Below are 17,343 nucleotides of genomic sequence, written 5' to 3' on the forward strand. Positions count from 1 at the left end.
ATGTACCGAGTATATAAGGGATGAAAATCAGTAAATAATAGACATGAGAAACATGGAGTAAAAGACTCAACATGTAAATCTGAATAACTCTGTGAATCAATAATATTTACAATGCCATGCATATGTGTATAAATGTCATACCATGCATAGGTATATGCGTTCATAACATCATCAAGCCTCTGAGGGCATCCCATCATATCATCTCGGCCACTGTGGGCAAATCATCAATGTATACTAGCTGATCAGGTGGTGGTGCGTATATAACACCATAACCTTTTTCTCATATCCCATATACATATAATATATGTGTATATAACACCATCTGGTCATGGGTCAATGTACATGTATAAATGCATGAAATGCATAAGAAATACGTTAATAAGATTTCTGAGAATGCCATAAAAATCAATATGCCTTTTGTATAAACTTTATCAAATACGTATTTTTCTGAGACCCATGAACAGAGGATATTATAATAATTCACATGGGGAATCAATAATATAGACACCCCTAGTATTTCTATGAATAGAGTCATTTATGAAAGTTGCGTATTTTGTTCGTTTCGTTTGTATCATATGGATCATGCCAAAAAGATAGAAGGGATAGCCTTAACATACCTTAACCCTGTTGAGTCTATAATACCTTCCAAGAAATTCTTCAAACAACTCAACTCAATCTACCATGGCATACGGAGATTCAAAATTAGTGTTGAGTAAAGTCTAAGTCTGCAACTTAAATTAGTAGCTCATTTATGTAACTTTGGGCAGCATCTCCCCCGTAACAAGATCCCCCTCATATACCATATACCAATAACAATAACCAGAGCAATCCAGCAATACATAATTATCAATAACACGAATAATATTATTGTCAACCACACGAAAAATTCTCTTAATCCGTAAAAGAAGGTAACCAATCCTACAATGAAACAAGCGATATTTCCCCAGTTCTTATCATTCCCTCAAACCTACCATGGTCAAGGTAATACAACAACACAACTAGCAACTCCCACAACAAAATTTACCACCCAAACTATGATATAACGAGCGGCAAACTCGGCTATGATTATCAAACATACTTCTTCAATATTTTCTTTCCTTCAAAATATATATCAATGAAGACTACAACTATATATCCAAGTTACTCCAATGATTTCCAACCACGAAAAAAAACATAGAAAATTACCGAATAACTGATACAACAATAGCAACGTCAAAATATGAGTTTTCACTATTAATCCCATAATTCTCATCCAACAATTTAGCCATGACCTGGAAGAATTTAAATATACCAAGGAGAGGAAAATTCTTACCTTGTTTTCCAAGAAATACCCTTATTCCTTCTTACTTCACATAGAAGAAAGCCCGGATTAACCAACACTCCAAAACAGAACAACGAGATCGAGGTGGTGCGCAAAACCTGTATACTGTCTTTGAGAAAAATTACACTCTTCTTCTAACTTACTTTGCTTTGAAGCTTATTTGCAATCATCTGGAGGAAACTGACGTAGGCATAATCTCTATGTTATTCTTCGCACTTTTCTTCCATGCAAGGACATATCTTTACCTCCACACGTTGTAGCTCATATTTCTCAAGGGGACCTTTTTTTAAACTATGTTGAGAAGAGGCAAAATATTTATTTCCTCCACACTTGCTAAAGCGTTGCTGATGATATACATAGATTTTCAAGACATAAGTTTATCCATCAAAAAGTAAATATAATAGTTGTAGTTAGTGGACAGTGGGATCCACCACCATTTGCCATCACTTTTGAATTTGATCCTAATCTTATATAACTTTTCTTTGCTGAAGTTCATCTGTCACTTTAGAGGTGTAAGTATCTTATTTTGTGAATTCAAGAAGTCTTTTGTATTAGTGGATGTGGGCCCCACACTTTGATGACTTTGGCCACAAGTCCTCTAATGTGCCACCAAATTACATGACTTAAGAGTCATTAATTAGGCCAAAACTTGCTGCCACGTTAGGAGCCTATCAAGTTTATCCAAAATAATTTACCCTTTTTCTTAATCAACTTATTAATCCTCCACTAATCCAATAATTAACCAATTACCCATATAATTAAAAATTATTCCAAATTACTTAAAATACTAATCACTTTTAACATACCTTATACACCTCACTATCATGGTCATGTGGTACCTTGTATGGAACAAGTTTATAAATACGACGTATTATAGCTTGAACCGTATTTTATCCCCAAATTGTCAAACTTCGACGAAAACTCACTTTCTTCGATTCGCTTACTCTCTCACCTTCACGAATTTACTTATCACTTGTTTGAAGTAGCATAATACTTATAATCTCCAAGTAATCTTGTCCTTGAACTGAGGTCAATTATCTTACGACAATTTCAACGTACAATACTACAGGGTGTAACATCGATGTAATACTGCGGGGTGTAACATCATTTCCCCCTTTGGAACATTCGTTCTCGAATGCTGACTGTTGCGCTTATCAGTCTCATAACCGGATATCTCTTACGAATAGTTTTTACACTGTCCTTGACTTCTAGGAAACTGTTCTGTGAATAAATCCAAAGGTCAGTGCATTCCCCCTTTAGGCCTCTTTCTCATACCATGACTTGTGGTCGGAATTCTTTCAATCTCGTAACTATTGCTACCTTCTATCATGCAGATTGTACGACTCTTACCTTGTATGTGCGCCTATGCGACTCTTCTCTCCTCTTTCCTCCAGCTTTTAGCCAATCTTTAGGCCTCACTTTGTGAACATATATAGAGCTTGACAAGATGTCCCTTTGGGCATCTATAGGTATACTGAAGTTCTTTGCTCGGTACTTTGTTGAACTTACGAATATTGCTATATCTCACTTTATAGACCCGGTTATCCATCTGTATGACTTTAATGTATCTAAGTAGGTCATACTATACCATAATTCTTACTTCAATTTATCGCGCTACCAAACTCTAGGTTACTTTCGTTGCTCATCCTATATGTATAAATCTATATCCTTTAATGCTTCCTCATTACTATTCATCTTAAGAATGACGGCCTAATCTCATCTCATACTTTGTGACTTTTGTCCATTTGTTGTTGATTCACCTCCATATTGATCTACAATATACCACTGATAACTTGAAACCTCTTACGTAATCACTAGGGCTCACATTGCATCGTTGAACATTTGAAGTAATTAGACTGATCCACCTAGGGGCGATACTATACTTCCATAACCGTATTTCATAGCGTCCCAATGTGATTCACTTACGTGGGTATTTTAGTCCTGTACAATTCATGAAATTCCCCTTTTTTCTTTTTCTTCAAATCATAACTCAATCGAAGGCCCAAACGCCATCCTTTATCTATCACAATTACACCCTCATTCTACTACCAGGGCAGCATTCTATCTTCTATATCTTTCATGACCTCCCTTTTACATAGGTATAATTCACATCCATAATTTGAAGCTATATTATAACACTTGCACCTTTGGTGCATACCTAATCCGGTAGAAGTTTCATACTGACTTCTTATAAGGCTGGAACTCTTCTAACTGGTTTTATCGTAGAGTCGTTATAGAATATCGCTATTGTACTAGCTCTCTTGTACCTCTGATATTAAGAGTGATTTTGCAATGTTCTCAATCACAATTTCTAAAATTTTCTGGGTCCAATAATCAGACTTCTGATTTACTTTGTTGATGTAACTCTTTAGTTTCCTCTTCCTTCTGATCAGCCTTTATGTAGCCGTAAGCTATCTTCCGATCTGCGGCTCATGGTATTACTTTAGCCTTTCATGGATGCTATGAAATATCTAGGATACAATCTTTTAACAATTCAATCCCTTATCTATGACCTGGACTCAGTTCTTTCTTTTAACTTATACAGGAGTCTTCTATGGCTGTATGATTGGCAACATATATGTTGCATGGATAATACTCTGAACTCTTAAATACGTTTATAACGTAACTAACTCTAGATCATTGATCGAATAATTCCTTTCGTTCCATCTAAACTTTCTTTAAACGTAAGCAATTACTTTTCCTGGTCTTTCTGCCCCTTTGTTGCGTGCATACTTAGCTTATCTTAGTTCCCATGCAGGTCGGAATTTTATGCAACTCATATGGTCTCGAATATTACTTTTGGTTTCATTTCCCGCTCATTAGCCATGCTAGGTGCCACTTTCTTATGGAGTGCATACAATGTTGTTGTGAAACTATTGTTACAAGACCATTTCCTCTTTAGGTCACTGTGCTTAGGTTGAAGAATTCTTCCATATTTCCTCAGCTAGTCTTTCATTATAGTACTTAGGGAGGACACTCTGATTCTTGCAAGGCTGCGAGCTTATTACATCATTTACCCGGTGGAATTTTGATGTTGTGCTTGTAGGGTTGCTTCTGAGTTGATATATTAATTGTCTTCCCAGTGGCACTCTCTTTTACCTCCGTAACACTCATACGGTACCTTTAACTACCCAAACTCCTGTCTTAATATTTCTCAAGGTTACGATATCATGTCTGCGAGACTGAATTTCCCATGTTGGTGTTTACTATGTTTATCTTGCACGACCTATTGATTTGTCTGTATCCTCTTGTCTAGCCATAACTAGGCTCTTCCTAAATCAACTGCTAACTATTCGTTAGCCCATTCTCAAATCAATATTTCGCGTAATCTTTCTTGGGTTATTTCCATTGTCTTAACTTATGTCTCATATTGACTCCTTATCTATTAATAACATCTTGGGTAGGAACCCTTACTTCCTCTCCTTGACGTCATGTTTGCATAATGTCCTAGAATCGTTGCATGTCTGTAGGATTTGAATGAGTGCAATCTCATCCCTTTCTCATTTTTATCGCATTCTCCCTTTACCATTCCGTAGTTACCACTTAATTCTGATTTAACGCCACATCACTCCATATTCCCCCCTTTAGGGGAGTACTAAGATTTAGTGCTACGATGATCTACGTATAAATATTTTACCTCTTCATCTTTAGCGTCTTTTCACATCATCGATGACCCTTACTTGCCTCACGATAATCCTCATGTACCTAGGATAATAAATTTCCTTACTCGCGAGGGTGACACTTAGTATAACTGGCACATACAGTCCCTTAAGCTGAACTTTGTTCACATTGCTTGCTTTAGGAAAGCGTCTTCCTGAATGACCATTCTCTGAATTTCTCATGAATCTTCTTCTATTGTCCATTCTATTATCGCCGGAACAAAATATGAAATTCTCTTGACGTCGACAATTATCAAATCATTCAGTCCCTAATTTATGTTTAGTTTATCTTGTTCACCAACCCATACTTATTCATATTACTCTGGGGTCTAACTTTTCCTTCTGGTAGTCGCGTTGGAGTCACATATTTCTCAAAATGAGGATATGACTTTATGGCCTATACTCTTTTGTTGTCTCTAGGCTTGTCACCTATCGTCTTTTCCTTTACTTAACTATAGACTCTGTAATACTGTCATCTTTTTGATCTACCATTGTCATCTGTGTATCATATCTTACTCATAATGCTTCATTAACTCTCTTCTTGTTTTCCTGCTAACATTTCTGTTTATCACTTTATTCTGAAACTTCAACAAGACATTATTTTGCTTTTAGCACTCCTTGCTCCATCCCCTGGCTCTTCAGGTTGCCTAACATCCTCGCTCTACTAGGGATGGGACCATACTAAGGTAATATTTATCCCTTCCAGAATTCTAGTGTCTATCTTTGTACTACTCATATCTAGCTATATTATTTTAGAGTGCACCATCTGGGTGTCTCACAAGGACATCTATTAGCACATTTGCAATATCCTTCGAAAATGTCAGCTAACGCTAACAATCCATCTACCATTTTGGATTACCCTAACCCCAGCTAGATCCTGATATCCTTCCTTCTCTTATACTACTTATGTTAGCCCCAATAAGGCATAAATGAGATGGGTGTGGATAATTGTACATACCTCCGTTATTGTTGAAGGTAACTCAAAAGGCTTATATTTCTTTGCGATAATCTTCATTAGCTGGGTAGCTCGTACCATTTTTCATCTTGCTTGTTTTACTTGCTGAAACTTGTGTCTACCTTCCAATTCTCTTATTCCTTTTTACCGTAAGAGTGGATAGACATTCTTGCCTTAGGGATCCTTATCAAGAAGTTTACACATCTTAGTACACACATGATCTACTGAATACCTCATATTTATCCATCGTAAGCATGATGCAAAAATTGAGTTCCTCTTACTCAACTCTTCCGCAGCTATATCTCTTACCAACCGTCTTTCTAGGTGTAGGCATCGTTGTATTATAAATAAGATAGAGTTTAGGAAATTAAGTTCTTACAACTGAGCTCTATCACACGATCTAGAGTGAGAAGAAAGAGTGACAGTCCTAAATGCCCTGCAGCCTCCTGCTTATAAGTGTGGTGCACAACACACCCATAAACAAGACTCTACTAGACACGACTTGTAGACTCCCTAGGACAGAACTACTCTGATACCACTTTTGTCACGACCCAAACCGATGGGCCGCGACGGGCACCCGGTACCTTACTCAACCGAGTACCAACATAACGTATCTTTTCGTATCATACTATCATAGATAATTGATCCGGAGAGGCGGACGTGAGATAAGTAGAATACAACATGAAATACCAACTTATACATAAGACATATCGCCTATACAGCCAAAATAATCACTCGTAAACTAAACATAGGCCGACAAGGCCATACAATCTTTTACGTACATGACATCTGTCTACAAACCTCTAAGAGTACATAAACATCATAAGGTCGGGACAGAGCCCCGCCATACCAAACAATACACGCCTAAATCATACTGACCAAACAAGCAACTCCGGAGCAAATGGAGCACACCAACACCTTTCGCTGAGCTGATAGCCTACTTGAATGACTCTCGATCTGTCTATCGGGACCTGCGGGCATGAAACGCAGCGTCTCCAAGCAAAAGGAACGTCAGTACAAATAATGTACCGAGTATGTAAGGAATGAAAATCAGTAAATAATAGACATGAGAAACATGGAGTAAAAGACTCAACATGTAAATCTGAATAAATCTGTGAATCAATAATATTTACAATGCCATGCATATGCATATAAATGGCATACCATGCATAGGTATATGCGTTCATAACATCATCAAGCCTCTGAGGGCATCCCATCATATCATCTCGGCCATTATGGGCAAATCATCAATGTATACTAGCTGATCAGATGGTGGTGCGTATATAACACCATAACCTTTTTCTCATATCCTATATACATATAATATATGCGTATATAACGCCATCTGGTCATGGGTCAATGTACATGTATAAATGCATGAAATGCATAAGAAATACGTTAATAAGATTTCTGGGAATGCCATAAAAATCAATATGCCTTTCGTATAAACTTTATCAAATATGTATTTTTCTGAGACCCATGAACAGAGGATATAATAATAATTCACATGGGGAATCAATAATATAGACACCCCTAGTATTTCTATGAATAGAGTCATTTATGAAAGTTGCGTATTTTGCTCGTTTCATTTGTATCATTTGGATCATTCCAAAAGGATAGAAGGGATAGCCTTAACATACCTTAACCATGTTGAGTCTGTAATACCTTCCAATCAATTCTTCAAACAACTCAACTCAATCTACCATAGCATACGGAGATTCAAAATTAGTGTTGAGTAAAGGCTAAGTCTGCAACTTAAACTAGTAGCTCGTTTATGTAAATTTGGGCAGCATCTCCCCCGTAACAAGAGCCCCCCTTCCTATACCATATACCAACAACAATAACTAGATCAATCCAGCAATACATAATTATCAATAACACGAATAATACTATTGTCAACCACACGAACAATTCTCTTAATCCATAAGAGAAGGTAACTAATCCTACAATGAAACAGGCGGCATTTCCCCAATTCTTATCATTCCCTCAAGCCTACCATGGTCAAGGTACTACAACAACACAACTAGCAACTCCTACAACAAGTTTTACAACCCAAACTATGATACAACAAGCGACAAGCTCGGCTACGATTATCAAACATACTTCTTCAATATTTGTTTTCCTTCAAAATACATATCAATGATGACTACAACTATATATCAAAGTTACTCCAATGATTTCCAGCCACGAAAAAAAACATAGAAAATTACCGAATAACTGATACAACAATAGCAACGTCAAAATACGAGTTTCCGCTATTAATCCCATAATTCTCATCCTACAATTTAGTCATGACCTGGAAGAATTTAAATATACCAAGGAGAGGAAAATTCTTACCTTGTTTTCCAAGAAATACTCTTATTCCTCCTTACTTCACATAGAAGAAAGCCCGGATTAACCAACGCGCCAAAATAGAACAACGAGATCGAGGTGGTGCGCAAAACCCGTTTACTGTCTTTGAGAAAAATTACACTCTTCTTCTAACTTACTTTGATTTGAAGCTTATTTGCATTCATCCGGAGGAAACCGACGTAGGCATAATCTCTATGTCGTTCTTCGAATTTTTGTAACGATTCAGCCGGTCGTTTCGGGAGTTATAGCCCCGTTTCCCCCATTTCAGTTTCCTTTATGCTCTTAAGCTATATTATGATATACCAGGTTAGTTGGTTCGGGCCCGGAGTAATTTCAGAGTGGAATGAGACACTTAGTCTCTTATTTAGAACCTTAAGTTGGAAAAGTCAACCGAATGTTGACCTATATGTAAACGATCTAGGATTTGAATTCTGATGATTTCGTTAGCTCCGTTAGATGATTTTGGACTTAGGAGTGCATCCGGAATGTGATTTGGAGGTCCGTGGTAGAATTAGACTTGAATTGGCGAAATTGGAATTTGGCGATTTCGGTCGGTAGTGAAAAGTTTGATATCAGGGTCGGAATGGAATTCCAGAAGTTGGAGTAGGTTCGTAGTGTCATTTGTGATGTGTTTGCAAAACTTGAGGTCATTTGGACGTGGTTTGGTTGGTTTCGGCATCGGTTGCCGAATTTAAAAATTTAGAAATTCTTAGGCATGATTCCGAGGGTAATTTGATGATTTGATATTGTTTTAGTGATTCGAAGGTTCGACTAAGTTTGTATGTTGATATATGACTTGTTGGTATTTTTGGTTGAGGTCCCGAGGGCCTCGGGGTGATTCTGGGTGGTTAACGGATTTGTCGAAGTTGAAAAATGCAGCTGAAGCTGCTGCTACTACTATTTTCGCACCTGTGGAAGAAAGAGTCGCAGGTGCGAGGCCGCTGGTGCGAGTTGGAGGTCGCATCTGCAAGCCCGCAGGTGCGAAACTTGGGGCACAGATGTGGAAAGCGATACTGGGCAGGCTTCGCAGAAGCAGAGTATGAGAGCGCAGGTGCCCTTGCGCTGCACAGATGCGTAAAATGTGAGGCCAAGGCTAGAGCGCAGGCGCGAAGAATTTGGCCGCACCTGCGAGCCCGCATGTGCAAGGCCTGGAGCACAGGTGTGGAAGCTAGGGAATTAAGTGAAGTTCGCGGATGCGGCGCCTTGACCGCAGGTGCGGTCCCGCAGGCACGGAAAAAGAGCCCGCAAGTGCGAAAACCTCGGCAGAAACCATAAATAGAATACTTCGCAAATTTTGGTGCATTCTTCACCATTTCTATTCGGTTTTGGAGCTTTTGGAGAGATTTGAAGAGGGAATCAAGGGAGTTTTCATTGAGGTAAGTTACTTGAGCCCTAATACTCGTACATATGGTGATTTTTCGTTGTTTAATCATGTAATTAGTGAAAATGAGAGGTTAGGGCTTGGGATTTTAAGAGTTTAATTTAAGGATTTGAAGGACCAAACGATGTCAGATTTTGATGAAATTTGGTATGATTAGACTCGTGAGTGAATGAGATTTCTAGTTTTGTAAATTTTGTCAGATTTGAGCCAATTTTGGGTTTTGGTCTAATTTTGTAGCTTTTCTTGTGAAATTCATTCCATTAGCGCATATTGATGGTATTGTACTGATTGTGCATAGATTCGGAGCATTTGGAGGCCGAGTCCAGAGGCAAGAGCATTACGGGGTAGAGATTTGACTGGTTCGAGGTAAGTAACGATTGTAAATCTAGTCTTGAGGGTACGAAACCCCGAATTTTATATCATTCTACTATTTTTAGTGACGCACATGCTAGGTAACGGGCGTGTGGGCATGCACTGTTGGGGATTGTGACTTGGTCCGTCCCGTAGCAATTGTAAAGTTGTATACTTTGTTAAAACTATATAATACTTATATGTTTTAGAAAGAGTTTCTGTAAATTGTCTGAATGCCATGTTTGGGCCTTGTGCTAGTGTTGTTTGGACCCTTAGGGGCCTTTTTCTTACTATCCTCTCATTGTTTTCGATTGAAAATCTATACTCAGTCATGGTTATACTTGTTTACTGTATAACTCAGTTTTATGACTCTATTTTGATGCATATAAATGTCGTTTTGGGCTGAACACCCTGTTTTACTGAAATTCCCGAGTGGCTTGAGAGGTTTATGACTGAGTGAGGCCGAGGGACTGATTTGTGAGGATATTTATGGGATCGGGCTGCACGCCACAGCATGTTGCAAATTTTTGGGATCGGGCTGCACGCCGCAGCATGTTTGATATCGGCCGAGGGCCTGATTGTGAGGATGAGTGTGGATCGGGGCTGCCCGCCTGCAGCATACTCTATTATTATAGCACGTGAGTTGTCCGTGCAGTACGTGAATTGTCCGTGCAGATTATAGCGCTTGGGCTGAAGGAGCCCCTTCAGAGTCTGTACACACCCCTAGTGAGCGCAGGTACCTACTGAGTGCGAGTGCCGAGTGTCGAGTGCTGAGTGACTGGGAGGCATGAGTGATTGTGAGGTATGCCCGAGTGGCAAGAGTGATTGTAAGGTATGCCCGAGTGGCACGAGTGACTGTGAGGTTTGCCCGAGGGGCTGTATATGAGTGATGTTTTGCCCAAGGAGCTGTTTATGATTTTATCATTTTTGCTCGCCTTTGCATTTTTTCTCTGTTGAAAACTGTTGAAAAATATCTTTAAATAATTTTTACTGGAACTGGGTTTAAACGAGATATTTTGATTCAAATCCTGATTTTAAATGCATGTGGTATTTTATTGAGATTTTCTGATATGAACGTTATATGCTTTATTGCTCGTCACTACTACTCAGTCTTTATTTATTGTTGTTACTTACTGAGTTGGCGTACTTACGTTACTCCCTGCACCTTGTGTGCAGATTCAGGTGTAGCTGGACACGGTAGCGGTTATTGATTGTTCTTGTTGCAGATTTTCTTAGAGATAGCAAGGTAGTTGTTTGGCGATTGCAGCCCCTGCTCTCCTCCCCCTTATCTTCCTCTAATTGTATTTAGCTATTTTCCAGGCTATGTTAGCCTTGATATCGTTAGACAGATTATAGTAGATGCTCATGACTAGTGACATCCCGATGTCGGGCTTTTTCTTTCGCACTTTTGTTTTGATTTGAACTCCTTTGCGAAGGTTTTTATGTTAAATAGCATTGAAATTATCTTTGAAATAAAAATATCAGTTTGTTTTGGAAATGAGTCGGCTTACCTAGTTCCACGATAGGCGCCATCACGACAGGGGTTTGTTTGTGTCGTTACAATTTTTCTTCCATGCAAGGACATATCTTTACCTCCACACGTTGTAGCTCATATTTCTCAAGGGGACCTTTTTCTAAACTATGTTGAGAAGAGGCAAAATATTTATTTCCTCCACACTTGCTAAAGCGTTGCTGATGATATACATAGATTTTCAAGACATAAATTTATCCATCAAAAAGTAAATATAATAGTTGTAGTTAGTGGACAGTGGGGTCCAGCCCCATTTGCCATCACTTTTGAATTTGATCCTAATCTTATATAACTTTTCTTTGCTGAAGTTCATCCGTCACTTTAGAGGTGTAAGTATCTTATTTTGTGAATTCAAGAAGTCTTTTGTATTAGTGGGTGTGTGTCCCACACTTTGATGACTTTGGCCACAAGTCTTCTAATATGCCACCAAATTACATGACTTAAGAGTCATTAATTTGGCCAAAATTTGCTACCACATTAGGAGCCTATCAAGTTTATCCAAAATAATTTACCCTTTTCCTTAATCAACTTATTAATCCCCCACTAACCAATAATTAATCAATTACCCACATAATTAAGAATTATCCCAAATTACTTAAAATACTAATCAATTTTTACATACCTTATACACCTCACTATCATGGTCATGTGGTACCTTGTATGGTACAAGTCCATAAAAATGGGGTATTATAGCTTGGACCGTATTTTATCCCTAAATTGTCAAACTTCAACGAAAACTCACTTTCTTCGATTCGCTTACTCTCTCACCTTCACGAATTTACTTATCACTTGTTTGAAGTAGCATAATACTTATAATCTCCAAGTAATCTTGTCCTTGAACTGAGGTCAATTATCTTACGACAATTTCAACGTACAATACTACAGGGTGTAACATCGACGTAATACTACGGGGTATAACAAGATGCAAGTGTAATTGAATTGGAGGCTCAGACAGAACATGAAATTGGTTATGACGAAGAAAATTCTGACGAAGAAGATGAAACAATGGTAGAGTACATCAGTGATCATGAGGAGAATGAGGGGAATGAATGTAATAATAGTACTAATGACGATGAAGTCGATAACACAAATGATGATGATGACATTGGTTTTATAATGTAATCTCATAATAGTAAGGTCAGTAACCTGTTGTTGGTATGCATTTTGTTTTAAATATATTATGTTGGCGATGGGGCGAATGGGAGGTTTTAAATAATTAGGCCATTTATAGATGTCTTGAGGTAATATCCTCCTATGTAGGTCTCTCTGTCCTCTATTTATTCTACTTTAAATGTCTAAAGCAAATTCTCCTTTTGTTTTCTCTTAATAGTTAACTTTATTAGTGTCTATCACATGAATTATGAATAGTGAAAGAGTAAATAAATCATCCGCTTAATGCTTTAAGCATATGAATATATGGTTGGCATATTGCTCTTCCTTTCTTTTATGTATCACCAACTGAGGCCTTTCGTTTTATTTGGAAATTGTCTTGGTCCTCTTGGATGAGGGGGCTTCAAGAACTCATTCCTAGTTCGGAGGTATATCTTTTACAAATTTACGAGTTGCTTAGATCCATGCTTGTCGCCATGTCAACTCAGCTTTTTTCTAAGCCATCACAAGGAGCAGATGTATTTAGCACCAATGTGATTCGGTGAGAATCCTCGTTCTTTTTAGGAAAAAGTCTATAGAGACTACACATTTTTCTTCTTCTTTTCTTTTCTCCTCTTTCTGTATTTTACGTTTGATCTTATACCTAGCAAGAGTGCTTTTATTGGTAGTAGATAAATCAGTATTTGTCATACTTATATTTTGCTAAGTTATAATTCGTACTCATTTTCTTTTTAAATAAAACCCTTATTCAATCATGACTAGAAAGAATCTTAGCAAAATTTTGATAAGTATATTACTACATTTATGTTAAATCACTTATTTGTGGTGTTGTATATAAGGATATTTATTTCTCTGAGATTTTTTTTGGTGAATAATATGGTCCGTCACATGAAAATTTATTGTCAGGCCAGGGAAAAAGAAAAAGAAGCAACAACTTTGGTTTAAGTGACATTTGCAGAAAAGAGATGGAAGAGGCTTCTCTGCCAAATGAGACAATACTATTGAAATTCTTATTCTTTATCTTATTTTGTTAGAATAAGGCTTAGAAGTAGGCATATGACTCTTGTTAGCTCTAACTGTTGCAATGGTCTTGTAAACTCCTTATATTCAGATGCCTTTTGTTAGCCATATGTATGATAAAGTATTTGCAGACTTGTAGAGACTCTTGATGTTTTTGACAACTTAATTTGTAACTTTTTTTATTCAGAGTATCGTGATATTTTTAGGCATTTTATTTATTTTATCACATGATATGTCAACAATATAGTTTAATAATAATAGTTCAGAGTAAATTGAGTTTGTATTATGCATGTTTATTGACGGATAGAACTCTAATTTTTATTGTGTTTTGATATTTGTGTTTTGGGCGTCTCAGGTTAATTAGCCTAACAAGCATTCATATGAGGATAAACTTATTAATTATGATTAGTGAGCTAAAGAAGTGTGCTATTTATTTTTATTTATAATAAAATAATGAGCAAGATATAAGGTTAAATTGGTAAATAAAGGAGGGTCATTTAGGGTACTAACCTTCTAATCTCAAGAAATTTTGGAAGTGGAAGCTAATTTTTTGTAGCAGCAAGTGTTCCTTGGGTTCTATTAAATTTTAATTTGGGTTTTTGGTTTTCTATTTTCTAAAGTTAGATATGGCAATTGAATCAAAATGAGTATGGTTTTGATTTGAATTCTTTCAATTTTGCGGGTCATATAGACTTCATAATAGAACTTTATATAATGGGATTCAAGTTTCTCGAACTTGATAATTTTTCAAAGTGGGTGCTTCAGTCATAAGGTTAATTAGTCCTAAAGTAATTTTATGTATCATACATGAACAAAACTATATCTTTTAGTTTTTAACTATGATTTTTTTTGTCGCCAATAATTGTACTATTCAACTACAAAATTCAAGTCATAGCCATTTAAAAATTATATTTTTCATGAAAAAAAATTTGTTGTGACTAAATTGTAGGTTAAACAGAGACAATTAAATAATTGTCACTAATTGTTCGCACTATTAGTGACAAAAACTAATGCCATAATAAATTATAAACTTTTGTAGCTAAAGTTTACCATATTTAACTACAAATTTTATTTTGTCACTATTGTAATAACGCATTTTTTGTGATGAATTTTTTTCGTGTCCAAAGTTTTACTAATTTTAAGACAAATTATGATTTGTCACAAATTGGGTACATCATTTGTGACAAAATAATATGTCACCAATAATATAAAATTCGTGGCTAATGTTATTAAATAATGGCGCCAAGTTATTTTTTGGTGGAAAACTTTAGTGGACAAAACTTTTGCTACGAAATTTTATGTTTCGTCACTAAAAGTATGCGGATTATGTATATAAACACGAAACATAATTTTCGTCACGAAAAGTGAATAATTAATGATGAATTTTGTATCGTGGCTAAAATTTTTGTAGCTAAATATCACATTTGTGGTAGTGAGTAGCAGGATTTGACAGTAAATTGTCCCGAATTTGTGAGGTTCCAGATAAGATTATCATGGTGGGTCGGGTATTGGGGTAAGTAAATGCTAAGGAGTTTAAGAAGTATAACCTGAGGAAGATGAAAAGGTAAACTATCAAGGTCCCATCTATTAAGGACCTTAGGGAGGTGTTGTTATCAATCCAGCTGTCATTCCAAAAGTTGATATGGTTGCCAGTTGATATTGTCCATTTAGATCCTAGTTGACAGTATGTCCATCCCTTTTGGATGTTTTTCCAAATAAAAGAGGTCTTTGTAGAGTTTTTGTAAGTCGTGAGAAGTATGGATGCCCAAAAGGATGACGGGTTCTTAAAAATTCGCCAGGTTAAGTTTGCCAATAGAGCTTTATTTTTAATGAAAATATTCTGAATTCCAAGTCCTCCTTGAAGCTTTGGTAATGTAACTATGCCCCATTTAAGAAGATGGATTCGTTTTTTTTTTTGAGATGTGGAGCCCCATAGGAAGTGTTTTTGATATCTGTCCAATAAGGTGATGATATTTTGGGGTATAGAGATGTATTGCATGGTATGATTAGGGAGAGAGTTGAGTGTAATTTGATAAGGGTGGCTCTACCCGCCATACTAAGGCAACGAGACTTCCAACCTGCAAGTCTTAATTTGAAGTTGTCCAAAAGGAATTGAAAATCTTTTTTCGTAGGCCTTTTTAGGAAGATGGAAAAACCTAGGTAACGATCAAAAGATTTTCCTTCTGGCATGTGGAAAGAACTAAGGACAAACTCTTTATTAGAAGTTGAACAATTTTTAGAGAAATTTTTTTTTGATTTATCAAAGTTTATCTTTTGTCCGGCTAAGTTGGTGAATTGAGTGAGGATGTTAATAATGGAATGACAAGATGTGGGTGTTATTTTTGAGGTTAGAATAATGCCATCTGCAAACAATAGATGAGAAATGCGGGGGCCCGACCGGGAGATAGTTATAGGTGACCACTTATTATAATCAACAGCGTTATCAATTGATCGAGTTAGCATTTCCATGCATAATATGAAGAGGTAGGGGGATAGAGGATCTTCTTGTCGTATACCTCTAGTAGGTATAAAATAGTGTGTTGGTGTACCATTGAAGATGATGGAGATAGAGGAAGTTGTGACGCAAGACATAATGAGAGTTATAAAAGATTGAGAAAAATTAAAGTAGGTTAGAGTATGTCTTATGAATGACAATTCTAACCTATCGAAAACTTTTTCGAGATCCAACTTAAGAAGCATGTGAGGGAGCCGGCCGTTCATTCTTTGAAATTTGTTCATAATTTTCAGAACTATTATAGCATCATCAGCGGCCCTGCGACCCTTTAAGAAGCTAGCTTGAGTTGGGCTTATGATATTAGATAGGTAGGGTTTGATACGATTGACAATAATTTTTGTAATAATCTTGTAAATTGTGTTGCAAAGAATAATGGGTCTAAAATGAGTAATCTTCACGGCATTGAGTTGTTTAGGAACAAGGCATATATATGTGTTTTTTATTTCCTCAGGGATGCAGCCCTTTGTAAAAACAGATTTGCAAAAGGTGATGACTAAGTGAGAAATTTCAGGCCAATATTCTTGATAAAAGAAAGGGTGGAGATCATCAGGGCCAAATGCTTTTAGGGGTTTAAAAGAATTAATGGCTTGAGTTATTTCAATGTCTTCTAGTGGCCTGGCCAAGAGGGAGGCTTCGTGGGAGGGTAATACGTTGTATTGATAAAATGGAATAGATTTTAAGGAAAGAGTGGATTCCGTGGTGAATAGTGTGGAGAAAAAATCAATGAATTTAGATTTGATTGTGGGGATATCATAGCACCAATTACCCGCTTGAGCTTGAATAGCATTAATGCGATTACGTCTGCGACGATTTAAAGTTGATAAATGAAAGAACTTTGTATTGGCGTCACCTTCCTTGAACCAATTAATACGAGATTTCAGTTTTCACAAATCTTCTTCTAATTGAAGAACGGTATTATATTCCAGGATAAGGTCATGTTATAGGTTTTGCAAGAAGGTACTAGTGGAATAGTGTATGGGGGATTGGAGGCCCTCGAGCGAGGAGTTTTTGTTTTTTTTAAAAAAAAATATTACCAAAAGTATGGCGATTCCAAGAAATTGTCGTGTGTTGGAAACATTTTATGGAGGGCAGTAGGTCTATTTGATTTTGCCATATATTGGTAATCATTGGACGGAAATCTAGATGGG

The sequence above is a fragment of the Nicotiana tabacum genome, chromosome 19, assembly GCF_000715075.1.
Source record: "Nicotiana tabacum cultivar K326 chromosome 19, ASM71507v2, whole genome shotgun sequence".
In the NCBI taxonomy this organism is placed as follows: domain Eukaryota; kingdom Viridiplantae; phylum Streptophyta; class Magnoliopsida; order Solanales; family Solanaceae; genus Nicotiana; species Nicotiana tabacum.